Genomic DNA, 16,131 nt, shown 5'->3' on the forward strand with positions numbered 1-16,131 from the left:
AGTGGAACCTTCACCCACATAGTCCCTAAAAGACTGCATGGCACAGAGCCTCTCTTCTATGTTTTGGAACTTCTTTTAAAAGATTAATTTTATTGATTATATGACAGAGATGCAGAGAGAGTAGCCAGAACACCACTCTGGCACATACAGTGCTGAGGAACAAATTTGTAACCTCAGGCATGCAAGTCTAATGGTCTACCAGTTCAGCTATTCCTCCAGTCACAGTTGTTTGAAACTTTCATATGTTATTGACAGATGACCATGCAGCTTATGTTTTATGATTTAGCTCTTAGGGTAGTGTTACCTTAGAAGATAATAATTGTCCTTTAAGCCTGATTCAGATCTCCTCTTCACTTTTATATCAGCTTTTTAAATTGCTCCTTTCCTTTCATTGTTACAGCATAGTGTGTGTGTGTGTGTGTGTATGTTTGTGTGTGTGTGTGTGTGTGTTTGCTGTTTGTACAGAATATTCTGACGTCTTCTCCTCCCAGAGCCTTTAGGCTTCATGCACTACCAGGCCTATGAGTAGCCATGGTGCCATGGTTTTCCTCATGTAACTATTACCTCGAAGCTCCCTTGCTGGCCTTTCTTTCCCTCTGTGTGTTCGGTGAAGGATCTTCTCTTTCCTGGTGGCTTCAACTTCCTGGCTACTCACGTGTTCTCTGGGGTCTTGGCTGATGCCTAATTCTCAGACCCGTTAACTATCATGTGGATGATAGAGCTGTCTCTGAGTGCTCTCCTGGCCTTTGGTCTTGCAGAAACTACAAAAGTCTCCCAAACAAATGTGTTATAAAGTCCACGTGTTATGGAACCACTCCCAACATACATTTCTACAGTGAGCCCAGTCTTCTTTCTGTACTTTTTTTGTTTGCCACCAGAGTTATCACTAGAGTTTAGTTCCTGCAGGATGATCCCACTATTCCTGGAAGCTTTTTTATTTTTCTTTATTTTTATCTAACAGAGACAGCAAGAGAGGGAGAGTAAGAGAGATCCCTGCTCCACTGCTAACAAAGCTCCACCACCACCACCACTGCAAGTGATCACCAGTAGTAAGTGAAGAGGACGCATTAGGAAGCAGTTTTTTATGAATGGCACTCAGTTCAGCTCCATGCAGACTCAGGTAGCTCTCGACTCTTTGGTATTGAGAGGGTCCCGAGGCCAGATTAATTGACATTGTCATTCCCATTCCGCCATCCATCCATCCATTCACTTGAGCAATATTTGTTGTATGCCAACAATACATGGGTCAAAAGCTACAGGGGTTGAGAGAGGTTGAGTTAAGTATGTTTTAAGTCTGTGGAGGACATAAAGGTAATAGATAGAGGCTTGAACCTGGATCCTCAAGCATGGCAACGTATGTGCTCTACTGTGTTTACCACTTCCTGTTATTTCATTTCTATGCTTCTACTGGCCCCATCATCTTCTCTAACCTTACTTCTTGCTTCCATTCTATTGCATTTTGTGTTTCAGTCATACTGAATTACTTTCATGTGCTGGACTCTTCATTGCTGTTCAGTACTGGTAGCACCTCCTCCTCACGTATGTTCCTTGATTGTTCTCAACTCACGGAAGCTGGGTTAGATGTTCTATTAACTGCTTCAAAATCATCTTGCATCTCCTCTGTTATCATTCTTAACATGCTTTAAAATATATATATTTTTTAGTTTCTTATGAGAAGGGCTACCACACTGGCATATGTGGTGCCAGGCATTGAACTTGAGGCCTCATGTGTGCATGTCGCATTCTCTACCTACTGAGGCACCTCCCCTGCTACAGTCCTTAATAAAATCTTAATGCCACTACTTCATTATTTTTAACTCATCCAATCAGGTGGATTTTTGGATTGATCTGTGCCCCTTAGTTCACATCCCAAGTTCTCAACCTCCACTGTCTCAGAATGTAGTCATATTTAAGAGGAATCAAATAGTGGTTAAGATAAAGTTGACAAGATGGGGTTCTCATTCATCTGATTGGTGTCCTCATAAGGGGAGAGACACCAAGGATTACACACATGGGGGAGTGAAGATCATTCGAGAACCCAGTGAGAATAGGGCTGTCTATCAGGCTAGGAGAGAGAGAGAGGCCTCAGGAGATACCAAGCCTACCAACATCTGGATCCTGGACTTCCAGCTGTCTGCACTTTTGGACACTAGATTCTGTTGTTTAAGTCACTCTGTGGGCAGTATTTTGTTCCACAGCCTTTGTGAGCTATTAGAGATGACAAAAAATTCAAGACCAATTCTAAGTCTTGCTTTTCTCAGTGTCCTTATCTTTATTCCAAAATATCAACACATCATCAAGGCACATACTGGGTTGTCGGAAAAGCCATGGCACATTTTTGCATACAAAACCCAGAAAAAACACAACACAAAATTTCCAATAACCCAATAGATGTCTGTGTGCTCACTCAGTTGATGAATGGATCAACACAGCTGATATTGATAAATAAATATATCTATAATCTTGAGGATTTGCTGGAGTGTTTGATTGTTAACTACTTTGCAACAAGAAACCCTAGTATGAGTAAACTGGCACATCATAGATGTTGATTGGCAAATAATAGGGTAAGATCATAACAGAGTTCTGTATTTATAGAAGCTTCTCTCTAAGAAACAACCTCCAACTTCTATTAATATCATCCTTTGGAAGCGACAGTGAGCGGTGTTTATAATTGGCTCTTTCAGGGAAGGAACCGAAGGTGCGTGGGGACAAACAGCTTGCCTGGGCCCCTGGGAGTCACTGGCTGGATGAGCCTTTCAAAGCTACAGTGAGGGAACTCAGTTATGCTTGTTCCAGAATGACAATTTTCTCCTGAAATGCCCCTTTTGTAATGGCAGTGGAGATAAAACAATAACAAGAACAACAACAACAACAACAACAACAAAAGAGAGACAGATTTGAGGGAGAAAGATTCTGTCAGTTTTATATGACAGCAAACATCTGGGCAAAATGTGCACGGGGGGGTTGACTGATCAACCAGATGTTTTCTGTCTGAGAATATGGTAGTATCTTGAAACAGCTGGATGGCAAGTAGAAGGGCTTGTGTTTTCCCACATGTGTGGCCCATTTGGGGCAAACCCAAGCAAGGGATGGGCTGGGTGAAGAGGGAGTGAATCTACTGTTGCCATCATCTCCTACAGTGTTGCATGGGATTGGAAGAGGCTGAATTTGGTTGCAACTGTGGCTGAGCAGACACTCACATACAGAGATGTCCACACGGACAGTCAGAGGCTGCTTGCATGGATCCAGAAGTACTGTAGCCAGTCCTTTTGGAGAAGATGCTCCTGGGCACTGAGGACTATTAGACCATAGCCTTGTCCATAGCATGGAGCTATCCTATTCCCGCACTTTTGGTGACCAGCGTTTATCACCAGATTGACAGAAGCCTAAGAGCACAGTTGGACAATGTGCTCAGAGGCAGGGTGATGATAGAATCAGGCCACTGACTGATGGTCTTTGTAGTTAAGATGATTTACACCCATGAGAGTCAGCTTGTAGGATAAAGTTCTATCGATAGTTTTTAGGAGTAGAGATCACCAGTGATGAGTGAAGAGAACTCACTAGGAAGCAGGGTTTATGAATGACACTCAGCCCAGCTCTGTGCAGATTCATGCGGTTCTTGGTTCATTGGTGTTGAGAGGATCCTAAGGCCAGATCAAGTGATGTTGTTGTTCCCATTTTGCCATCCATGCATGCATTCACTTGAACAATATTTATTGCATGCCAGAAATACATGGTTCAAAAACTACAGGGGTTGGGAAAGGTTGAGTAGCATGTTTTGAGTTTGGTGGAGGACACAGAGGTAATAGGCAGGACATGACTTTACAATGGAGCAGGTGCTTTGATGGGGAGATGTGCTGGGCAACAGGAGCTCACTTCCCATGGGAAGTGATATCGACATGGAAACCTAGAAGATGGGTGGAAGTGAGCCAGGGCAAAGGCAGTTCAGAGCCTTTACTGAAAGAGGGAGCAATAACTGTTTGGTGCCCCAGAAGAGACAGAGTCAGTTGTTCTGAAAGGCTGCTGTGGTTAGTGGGAGAAATGAGGTTGGAGTTAGATTTGACAAGTCCTGTAGAGAGACTGCTTCTCCTGGTGGCCAGGAGGGAGCCCAGCAGGCTGAATATATCGGGCTGCAGCTTTGCTCCAGACATGAAGGAGGCAGGAGGTGAAGGTTTGGCTATCAGTCAGAGAAAGGCATGAGAGCCAGAGAGGTTGGTTCCCTCTCACAGAATGGTGTCCAGAGTTGGAAGCAGGAGCCCAGGACAGACTCCTCAACATTTAAAGACTGGACAGAGTTCCAGTGGCACTGATTGACTGCATGGATAGTAGAGAACTGAGAGGAAAGCCAGAAGCAAGGGCAGAGAGGCTCCCCAGTGGGGAACAGGATCATCACTTAGGGTGTCAAAAGGGCTAAGAAATCACAGAAAATTAGCATCAAAACAAAAGTCTACTGAATAACACGGGGCTAGCTGGTGATCTTATCAGGACACCCCTTGACACTTAGCGGTGGGGGGGGGCAGTAGAGAGTAAGGTGAGACAAGAGTTTTGCAAACTTTCTAAAGTGTTTTCACCACAGTGGCAGGAAAGAGATTGGACCAGAACCGGAGGACTGTGGTGGGGAGGCCCATTTTAGGATGGGAGGGGTGAGAACATGTCTGGATTTCAGTCCTCATCTTGGAGAAGTGAAACATTTGGGAAGGGAGGTTTGAATTCCAGAGTTTCAGAGGTGAAAGCTCAGAACTCTTTTAAATGTTGTATGGTAGAAAGGGATTGGACTAGATCCTGTGGATTTAGCCCTGTCTTTTCCATAGCTTGATTGTATGGCCGTCGGCAAGTCATTTAAGCTCTCTGAACCTCCATTCCTTAATCTGTAAGAAAAGGATAGACTATTTGGGGAGGGGGGATGTGTAATGATGTTCATACTGTAGCTAGCTCAGTGACTGGAAGCATGCTAGCCTCTGACTACCTTGTCATTATAACCTCACACATGGGTAGCTTGTCTGCAGCTTGTGACTGAGTGGTGTGGAGACCTTCCTCCATTGCCTACCTCTGTCTTGGACAAGGACTCATACATTCATTTATTTTTTAGATATAAACAGTGAGGAAGAGTGAAAGAGATCACAGCACTGAAGCTTCCTTCAACGTGGTGGGGCCTGTTTTGGAACCTGAGTATCACACATGGCAAAGCAATGAACTATCCAAGTGGGCTATCACACTGAGCCAGGACTCATTCATTTTTTTGATGGCTAGAATTGCTTTTCCAGCCCCAGAAGCCAAGCACAGCCCTCACTGATTTGTGCTGTTCAGCCTGTGTTTATTGTGTGGGAGCCTCCACTGGGAACAGCAGCTGGGGACACACCTACAGGAAGCTCAGCTTGGCCAGTGGGTGACACTCAGGGGAAGCCACAGCCTCTTTGCTGGCCCCACGCTCTTTCTCTGCCTGCAGGAATGTTGTTAAAGGGAGAGCAGACTGAGCCCCTGAAACACCCTCTGCTACTCCTGAATGTGGGTTTCCAATACTGCCTTGTTGTGTGGTGTGATATAGCAGGAAGGGGTGGTGCTAGGGAGGGCAAAGACATACCTCACTTTCTTTTCCCTTTCTTTCTTTCTTTCTTTCTTTCTTTCTTTCTTTCTTTCTTTCTTTTTTTCTCTCTTTCCTTTTTGCCTCCAGGGTTATCACTGGGGCTGGGTGCCTGCACTATGAATTCGCTGCTCCTGGAGGCTATTTTCCCCATTTTGTTGCCCTTATTTTAGTTGCTATTGTTGTCATTGTTATGGTTGTCATAGCTGTTGTTGTTGGTTAGGACAGAGAGAAATCAAAAGAGGAGGGGAAAACAGAGAGGAGGAGAGAAAGATAGACACCTGCAGATCTGCTTGCGAATCAACTCCACTGCAGGTGGGGAGCCTGGGGCTGGAACAGGAATCCTTACTTCAGCCCTTGCACTTTGCGCCATGTGTGCTTAACCCGCTGCACTACCGCCCAGCTCCCCCTACCTACTTCACTTTCTAAACCAAATCTGATGCTTTCTCTCTCATTTGTTTGTCTCCTCATTCCACTCTCCATAGTTCCTTCCTATAGCTCAAGCATGGGAGAACTTTTTTTTTTTTTGCCAAGGACCATTGGATGTTTATAACATCATTCATGGGCAAAAAATATTAACTTCAAGATTAGCACTTAATGTTGTGATAAACAAAGCTTCTTAATTTATTGAGTTTATTTTAAAATATAAATTTACTTTTTGTTAAATATGTTATTTATTTATTGAATAAATTCAGACAGAGAGAAGGGAAGGGGGAGAGAGACAGAAAGAGAGACCTGTAACCCTGCTTCATGGCTTGTGTAGCTTCCCCCCTACAGGGAAGGACCAGGGATTTGAACTTGGGTCCTTACACACTGTAACATGTGCCCTCAAACAGGTGCCCCACTGTTCAGCACCCAGTTTATTGAATTTAAAGTCTTGCCAGCAGTTCCTTAGCTAAACCAGAAAAAATGGTTTCACGGGTCCCCACCCCTGCTGTTGACTGTGGCTTCCTCCTCTCTACTGGAATCAGATAGAAACTCAGGGGTAGAATCAGGGGGCTATGTATATGGCCCAGAGTTAGGCTCATGGTCACATCTCATGTAATCGAGGACTCAAAACTTAGTCCTCCCAGCTCCTATCCCACTGCTCTTTTCAAAGCTTCTCCCTATAAATGCTAGGTTTTTAAAAAAATATTTATTTATTTATTCCTTTTTGTTGCCCCTTGTTGTCTTTATTGTTGTAGTCGTTGTTGGATAGGACAGAGAGAACTGGAGAGAGGAGGGCAAGACAGAGAGGGGGAGAGAAAGAGAGACACCTGCAGACCTGCTTCACCACCTGTGAAGCGACTCCCCTGCAGGTGGGGAGCCGGGGGCTTGAACTGGGATCCTTACACCGGTCCTTGTGCTTTGTGCCATCTGTGCCTAACCCGCTGAGCTACAGCCCAACTCCCTTTTTTTTTTTTTTTTTTTAAGTAATCTACCCATCTCCCTTTATCCCCTCTGACTGTTACAGATTTTATTCATTTGGCATGCACTATATTTTATGAGCCAGGTCCTTCTTAGACACTGAGGACTTGTCAATCAAACCAACATAAATCTCTGCTCTTAAAGGCATGGCTTTTAGTCCATCGAGGGGAGACAGATAATAAACATAACAAACAAATAGATGATAGATAGAGCTACCCTTACAATGTCTCCCCCAGGGAACATTTTCTCAGTAGAAAGCCTCTCAAATTATCACAACACTGATCATAGAATACATGTGCCTCAGTACAATGCATTCTATTCAGTGATTATTTAGAAAAACGAGTATAGCTAGATTCAATTTTTAGATAGTCAGAATTAAATAGTAGTAATAATAATAATAACCCCTGTGATGTTGAGTCTCAGACTCAGGACCTCATGCTTGAGAGAACAATGTCTTTTCTACTGTGCCACCTCCTAGGCCATGAAAATCAGAATTTTTTAAATGTGCATATTGAATGTTCACCTGAGGCATGCTCTGTGGTTGTAGCAGCTCAGAGACAGGGCATACCAAACTCACCAAGCAAGTCTACTACAGACACTAAATTTGTGATTGCTCATGAAGAAAGACTTGTAGTGTTTTACATTCTCACAGGAACAGATAAGTGTTTTGCTGCACATGTGTAACGTTTCAGGAAGCTGGGAGCTTTGGGCTTCGGCATCATAACTTTTCCCAGATAAAGTCATAGGCAAGAGACTCTGGTTAGCATTATTGGCAGAAGGTTAGTTTTTCAAAGACTAGTGTTGAGTTCACCATTGGGAAGTGAGAGGTAATATAAAATCTCACACAGATTTGTTCTTATAACAATGTCTGATTGGAACTCTGATCATAGTTTCAGTGTCCCCAGGAGTGAAAAATCCTTTTCATGAGGACTATGGCAAAAACAAACAAACAAACAAACAAACAAACAAACAAACAAAAAAACCTGGTCTTTTGTCAAAGATTTTGATTAAGCACCATGGTTATGAGCATGTCTTCCCTTAGGAAGCCTAGTTAGATGATGACGACCATGGTTACTTGCAAAATAACTTCAACAGGAAGACCAAAATGGTCGTTTCATCAAGGTCCACGTGGGGTTTTTGGCAGAAGAGGTGGCCCCAATTCCATGAGCCTTTTTTTTTTTAATGGTATCTATGGAATGGTAGGAAGTCTCCCACACAAAGGATTTCCTTTAGTCATTGTTTTTTTTTTTTTTTTTTGGCTTAGGGAGAAATGTGTAGCAGAGAGAGATGAGAATCTCCCTCCCTTTGTGAGTTGTGTGATTCAGAGTTTCAAAGGCCAGTGACAGGATCTAGGTCACAGACATAGTTTCTTTCTTCTGTGGGTTCTGGTACTTGAGCATGACTGTCCCTTTAAATGGTAGGACCAGAGCCCATCCGGCTTCTGTACTGGGTCACATGAGTGACAAATATTTTTCCTGAGATTAGAATCTGTACTAAGGAAAGTACCATAGCCTGGAATATAGATATTGCATGTTAAATTTTGTATAGTTGAAAGGTCACTTAGCCTCATCATCTCTTCAAAGAAGAGCCTCCCTCCTGCTCCCAGTACCAGCTAGGTGAGTAGATGTATTGCTCCGAGGACATTTGATTGTCTTAGGGGTTCCCAGAGCAACAGATCCCATAGAATGTATCTACACGGATTAACTCGAAGGAGCCTGCTGACAAGATGGTAGAGGCAGACGAGTTCAAAATCTGCAGGGTAGACCAGCAGGCTGAAGATCCAGTGTTCTAGTTTAAATGTTGATGTCATTTTCTCCTTCAAATTCACATGTTGATATTCCAAGAATATTAAATCAGTAGAACCTTGCAGGGGTAGGATGATGTGGTTGTGAAAGTGGAGCCCACATGCATGAGGTCAGTGTAAGTGAGAGCTCTCTTGTTCCTTCGGCCTTGTGAGGGTCCAATGAAGGTCTCTGACCCAGTAAAGGGTTCCTGTTCATCCATGCTGATACCTACATCTGGGACTTTAGCCTCCAGAAATCTGAAAAATGTCCTCAGCCTGTAGTGCTTCATATAAACATATAGCAGTACATATAAACTGAGACATCTGGCAAGAGCTGAGGCTACATCCCAAAGCTGAAAGCTCCGCTGTTAGAATTCCATCGTGTTCAAGGGAAGTCAGACTTTTGTTCTGCTGAGGCCTACAGCTGACGGGTGAGGCCTGTCACCATTATGGAAGACAATCAGTTCTACTCAAAGGCCACTTCCTTAGGCTTCTATCTTAAGAAAAAACATCTAATGGGGCTGGGTGATGGTACTCCTGGTTAAGTGCACATGTTACAATGCACAAGGATCCAGGTTCGATCTCCCAGTCCCCACCTGCAGGGGGAAAGCTTCACAAGTGGTGAAGCAGTGCTACAGGTCTCTCTGTCTCTCTCCCTCTCTATCTCCCCCTCCCCTCTCAATTTTTGACAGTCTCTATCCAATAAATAAATAAAGATAATTAAAAAAATTTAAAAAAGAAAAAAACATCTAGGATAATGTTTGATTAAGTACATGAACACTGTGGCCAAGCCAGGTTGACATAGAATTCAACATCATGGTGGGGTACAGTATCTGGAATATTTAAATATTTGTGAATTTTGTGTAGTGAGAACACATACACACACACCCTGAACCCACCTGTGAGAAGGAAAAGGAAGAGCAACCCTCACCTGAGGAGAGTTTCTCCTTGTTCTTTTTTGCCTTGGGGAAGGACTGTGCAAAGGAAGTGACACCTGGACTTCAGTGACTGATTATGAGCAGCCTTGGAATCAGGGTTGAAAATCTGGTGTTAGTGAGCTGCAGGATTAAGTGTGTGGGGATTAAATGAAGTAGTAGCCCTGAAGTACTTAACAATAAGGCCTAACACATAAGTCCTAGAGGTCTCTCTCATTATCATCACTGACGCATATCCGTTCTCTGCATACATACAGCACACATGCTTCTTTATAAGCAAAGGCAGCCCAAGAGAGACAGCACAGTGGTTCTGCAAACAGTTTTCACAGGAGGCTCGAAGTCCCAGGCTCAATAACCAGTATCACTAGAAACCAGAACTGGTTAAAAAAAAATTCAAGGGGGGAGTGAGGCTGTAGGGCCGCGGGTTGAGCACAGGCGGTGCAAAGCTCAAAGACCTGCATAAGAATCCTGGTTTGAGCCCCAGCTCCCCACCTGCATGGGAGTTGCTTCACAGGCGGTGAAGCAGGTCTTCAGGTGTCTTTCTTTCTCCCTTTCTGTCTTCTCCTCCTCTCTCCATTTCTCTCTGTCCTATCCAACAATGATGACAGCAATAATAACTACAACAATAAAACAACAAGGGCAACAAAAGGAAATAAATAAATAAACATTTTTTTAAAAAAATCAAGGACTAGATAGATTACACATGTTCACATGCTACCATGTATAAGGACAAGGTTTCAAGCCCCCAGCCCCCACCTGCAGGCTTGGGAGGGGGAAAGCTTTATGAGGGATGAAGCAGTGCTGGAGTCATCTCTCTTTCTCCCTCTGTCTCTATTTCTCTTTGTCTCAATTATTAAAAAAAATTGTAAAGATAGCCTACACCTCTGGCAAATCCACAGTGGGACTCTTCTACCTAACTCCACTAATGCACTGCAGCACAGCCATGCTGGCTCCGGCTTCATTAGAAGGCGCGCGCTTCTGCTGCTTCACTAATGAGACCCTATTGGCTAGGAGCCAGACCATCCCTCCTTTGAATGAGATGATCATCGTTATTACTGTAGTAAGCAGTGTTACAGCATGATGCCAGCATGTCACGGGAGGGGATTAGGCGTTCGGGGTTTGCAAGGATCTCCCGCAGGCAGGCAGCTTTTCTGCTGGAGAGGAGGGGTGCCTGGGTCTCGCCCTTGCTTGCTTGCACTCAATGAACACACTGGGGCCACCTGAGGCTCAGGTGTGCCTGTGGGCTGTTGGAACGGGAGTGCAGCTAATGACAGCTGGTGGCTCCTGTGCCACTCAGCTCCTTCTCTCTGATAAATGGCTGCACAGATGCTGCCAGCTTCATGCTCAATTAATCTCAGTTGAATTGATCATCCAGTTATAAAGAAAACCATTAGCAATAAAGCAAAACTTCCCAAAGAGCTTTTCTTTTTGGGGGGGGAGAGGAAGCAAACTTTTTTATTTTTAAAGAAATTAAGATGATGAACTGTGTTTGGAAAGAACTCAGCACCAGCCTTCTTTCTGCCCGGCTGACTCAGCCCTGGGGGTGGGATAATAAAGAAGGTTTTTTTTTTTTTTTTTCCATTTCATTTGTTCATCTTTAGAATCATTAAAGGGTATTATCTTTGCTTTTGATTTATTTTATTGATTTGACCTTGGTTTCCAAGACCATAAGTGTAAAGGTTCAGTTTCACACCTGTATATAAACATATATATAAATATACTCACAGCCAAGGTGCCACCACACCAAAAAGACCCTTATGTCCTCTACTCTTTCCCATTTCCTTTAAAAGCCACCAGAGTTTTTTTTTCCCTGAGTTTAAGAGTGTCAATGTTATTATTTTTGCAAGTGCCTTTACTTCAGTTCTTTACATTCCACTTGTGAGAGAAACCAGCTGGAAATTGCCTTTCTCTTTCTTCCTTATTTCATTTAGTATAATTACCTGAAGTTCCATTCATTTTCCCCAAGGATGCAACTCTATCTTTTTTAATGGCAGAGGATATATTCCCTAGTTTCTCAATCCAGTCATCTGTTGAGGGGTGCTGAGGTTGATTCTATTTTGACTATATTTTGTGAATCATACTGCTTTGAGCATAGGGATGCATTTATTTTTTCACACCAGTGTTTCCATATGTTTAAAAAAATTAAAATTATCTTTATTTATTTATTTCATAGAGACAGCCAGAAACTGAGAGGAAGGAGGAAGATAGAGAGGGAGAGAGAGAGAGAGAAAGAGAGAGACATGCAGCACTGCTTCACTACTTATGAAACTTCCCCCCTGCAGATGGATATGGGGGGCTTGAACCCAGGTCCTTGCACATTGTAACAATGTGCTCAACCAAGTGCACCACCACCCAGCCCTGTGTTTCCATTTCTTTGGATAAATACTGAAACAAAGAGAGGGAGAGGAAGAGAGAAAGAGAGAAGGAGGATAAGATTGGAGACATGCAGTACTGCTCTACAGCCTGTGAGGTTTCCCTCTGGAGGTGTTTGCCTGGGGCTTGAACCTGAGTCCTTGTACATGGTAATGTGGGTACTCTACTGGGTGAGGATCCCACTGGTCCCTCTAATTGTATTTATAAAAGAAGTTTCTATACAAATAAGGAGAATATCTTTAAAATAAAGCAAAGTGTGGGCCCTGGATGTGGCACAGTGGATAATGCTTTGGACTCTCAAACAAGAGTTCCTGAATTCAGCCCTGGCATCCCATATGCCAGAGTAATGCTCTGTATTTCTCTTTTACTAATTTTTTAGAAGTTATCTCTATTTATTAACTGGATAGACATCTAGATATTGAGAGGGAAAGGGGTGATAGAGAGGGAGAGAGACAGAGATACCTGCAACAATGCTTCACCACTTGCAAAGCTTTCCCCCTACAGGTGGGGACTAAGGGCTCAAACCCAGGTCCTTGCACATTGTAACATGTGCGTTCAACCAGGTGTACCACCACCCGGCCCCTTGCATCTCTCTCTCTCTCTAACAAAGAAATCTTTAAAATAATAACAAGTGAAAAAATAATAATTGCATTTAAAATGTAGCAGTGTGTGTCAGACTTCATTTGAATCTGAGTTGCTTTGCACACCATCAATTCATTTAGCTCAGTGACAACACAGTAGAGTTGGAGAGACACTCTAATTTTCACCCATTTACAAATGAAGAAATGAGAAAAAGGAGGAGGAGGAGGAGGAGGAGGAAGAGGAGGAGGAGACACTAATTTGGCCAGGACCTCAGTGGTAGAGGGGGTGGATCCTAAGTCTGCATCCTTGGCCATTGGCTACACAGATCACATTACTCTGCCCCTGCTCAGACCAGATTCCAGGTTGGCCAGACTCCCTACCCCTACCCCACCCCTTCCTTCAGGTGCTCATTGCCATATCCTGACATCTAACTTTCCTGCTTGTATTATCACATGCATGTCTTCAAAATGCATGTAATACATGCTGATTATTCTTAAAGGTAGTGGAAAATACTGAGACACAAGCAGAAGAAAATAATAATTATTCATCTGCCTGATTCTAGTATAATCCTGGAGAACATTTTCCTATATATTCTATATTTTTTTCAATGCACATCTTTTCATTTTAGACAGCAATGAACTCATATACTGGTGGGGTTTGTTTGTTTGTTTATTTCCAGAGCACTGCTTAGCTCGGTCCTATGGTAGTACTAGGGACTGAACTTGGTATCTGTGGGGCCTCAGGCATGAGAGTCAGCTGCACTACTAATGGCAACAAATTTGTAATTTGATATTGTTTCCCCATTCAATAATAGAATGTCATTAATTTGGGTAAAAAAACATCACCATGACACTGTTAATTCTTAAAAGATAGTCATTCAGCCAGATAGATACATTGCAATTTCAATTCAATCAATTCATCTTTTAAGTTTTAGACAAGTGGGTTGTTTCTAAATTTTGATGCTAAAAAAACACTACTATGACTGCTCTCCAGCTATTTTAATTAATTAAATTATTAATAAGAATTATGATGAATAATTATTATGCATTCTGATTCATTTGAGAGGTTTCTTTGCAAAGCACCACTGTTCATCATTTTGACTCACTTCCTTCATATCAGAGGCGACTGGTAGGCTCGGTAGTGAGTTCCATATTGTCATTAACACACATCTTGATTTCATTAAATTTGTATGAACTTCACATTAAAGCTATTGTGAACTCTGCTTTTTTAGTGGATAGTTAATGAGCCATGAATAAAATATATAGAAAGTAGCATGTTCTGTTTTGAGCCCTCAGGAGGCCTCCTTATTATAGATCCTGGTGCTCAAGACCCCAGGGGCTGGGTTCCTAGGGGAGGGAATTTGGCTCATTTTGCCTTTTTGCGATGCAGTATACAGAACCAATGTTCCACTTCCGGGTGATGCCTCTGCCACTTCTCAGCTCAGAGCCTCCCTATCCACCCTTTGAAATATTTTCTAGTATTGTATTTATTTATTGGTTAGAGACAAAGAGGGACTGAGATGGAAGGAGAAGATATAGAAAGACAGAGACACTTGTGAAGCTTCCCCCCCTCCACTCTGCAAGTGGGGAGCAGGGACTTGAACCCTGGTCCTTACAAATGCTAACATGTGAGTTCAACCAAATGCCCCATGCCCTGGCCCTCTCTGCATATTTTTTCCTCTCCTATCTTCCTGGTTCTCCTCCTCCTAGAACTACTCTTCCCCTAATCCATGTATACATTTGGTCAAGGTTGACCTTCCAGTCTGATAGTTCTCAAATGTCCATAAGCTTTCAGAAAAGAGTAAGGGATTGGGCAGTGGTGCACACATCACGGTACACAAAGGCCTGGGTTCAAGCCCTCAGCCCCTACCTGCAGGGGAGGAAGCTTCTTGAGTGGTGAAGCAGTGCTGCAAGTTTCTCTCTCTCTCTCTTTCTCTTCATTCTCCTTTCCTCTCACTTTTTATCTGAGTCTATAGAAAAGGTACGGGAATGATTGCCCAGAGAGTTGGATTAATTGCACAGGCACCGATGCAGTGATAACCCTGGTGGAAATTTTTGAAAAAGTCAATAAAATGAAAAGGCCCCACCCAAACCCTAGCTTCAAGGTGTTCGTCTCCCACTGCTCTGGGGATTGCTCTGTGCTGCTGGTAACCAGTGCCCTACCCCTCTGCTTTCAAAATAAGTAGATATGTAGCATTCCTAGAGACTGCTGGGGGGCTTTTCTGCTTTCTACACTCCAGCCCCCTTTAGTCTAGACTCCCGTGGATGGTAGCAGCTATTATTTTTTATTATTTTAATAAATATTTATTTTATTTGATAGGACAGAGAGAAGTTGAGAAGAAAGAGAGAGATAAAGAGAGAGATACCCACAGCACTGCTCCACCACTCATGAAACTTACCCTGCAGTTGGGAAGCAGGTCCTTGAACCCAGGTCCTTATGTATGGCAACATGTACACTCAGCTAGGTGTGCCACCACCGAGCCCTGGTAGCTGTTCTTCTCTGTGGTCCCAATGAGTTCCCCTGGGTCCTGAGTTCACCTGTCTTTAAGCTGCTTGCCCTCTTGGCTAAGGGCTGTGATTCTGCCCATTACAAACAGTTTTTCACCCACTCCTCCTGCAGCTCCCAGTCAGGCTGGAAAGTCTGTGAACAGGTGCATGTTTTCAGTTTCAGTAAGAAAATGTATTCTTCCTCTAAAAGTGTCTTTAATTGGGAAAGCAGAAATGGCAGGAATTTACAGCCAGAGTGAGGGACAGCATGACATTTGTTTTCTCCCAGCAAAGGTGCTTGTAAGGAGTTTTGCCCTTATTAATGTGATGCAAATGGAACCAAGCTTGAAAACAGATTAACTGAGTGCGCCAGGTCTCTCTTATAGCTCCTGGGCTCTTTGGAGAGTGGGTGGCTTATCATGATTTTGCTATTTTAATGGTCTTATAGAGAGAAGTGCTCATTTTCTTGCTTTTCCTCTTAAGGTCACAGATGATTGGGTGCTCAGAAGTTGGAGACAGCATCACATAGCTTCTATGCTGAGGGAGCAATGGCAGGGAAAGATGGAGATACTTGTGAAGTGTCAAAGGTCTCAACGGTGTGACTGAAATGACAAACAGCACTTGTTCTGTGGGGCTACAAGACTAATGTCCTGGAGTATCTTCATGGCACATCTTTCATTTACTGGACACTTAAGTGTGCAGGACACTGTTATTACATGGTCTCACGTTCACATGGGACAGTCAACTCAAAAGGAGTTTGAAGCCTGGCCCAGAGTCACTGTTCTTCATGTGGCTAGGGGAGACAGCAGGACTTTGGATCCAGGTCTTTCCACTTGAATTCAACTGTCACTTGGTAATAGATATATCATATATCATATATTTCAGTACCATGTTGAATTGATTGCATTTCATGACATCCCCAGCCAAAATGGTGAGGTTAGGTTTTCTTTTTTCTTTCATTCTTTTTTTTTTTCAGAAACATAT

At 43.2% G+C, this 16,131-nt stretch overlaps 1 long non-coding RNA gene across 2 annotated transcripts in view; it reads left to right on the forward strand.

Annotated features, from left to right (window-relative positions):
- LOC132539293 (uncharacterized) overlaps positions 1–16,131 on the forward strand; it is a 113,923-nt gene that overhangs the window by 36,182 nt on the left and 61,610 nt on the right. The window lies entirely within an intron of this gene.

This window comes from Erinaceus europaeus, chromosome 7, assembly GCF_950295315.1.
Source record: "Erinaceus europaeus chromosome 7, mEriEur2.1, whole genome shotgun sequence".
NCBI lineage: Eukaryota > Metazoa > Chordata > Mammalia > Eulipotyphla > Erinaceidae > Erinaceus > Erinaceus europaeus.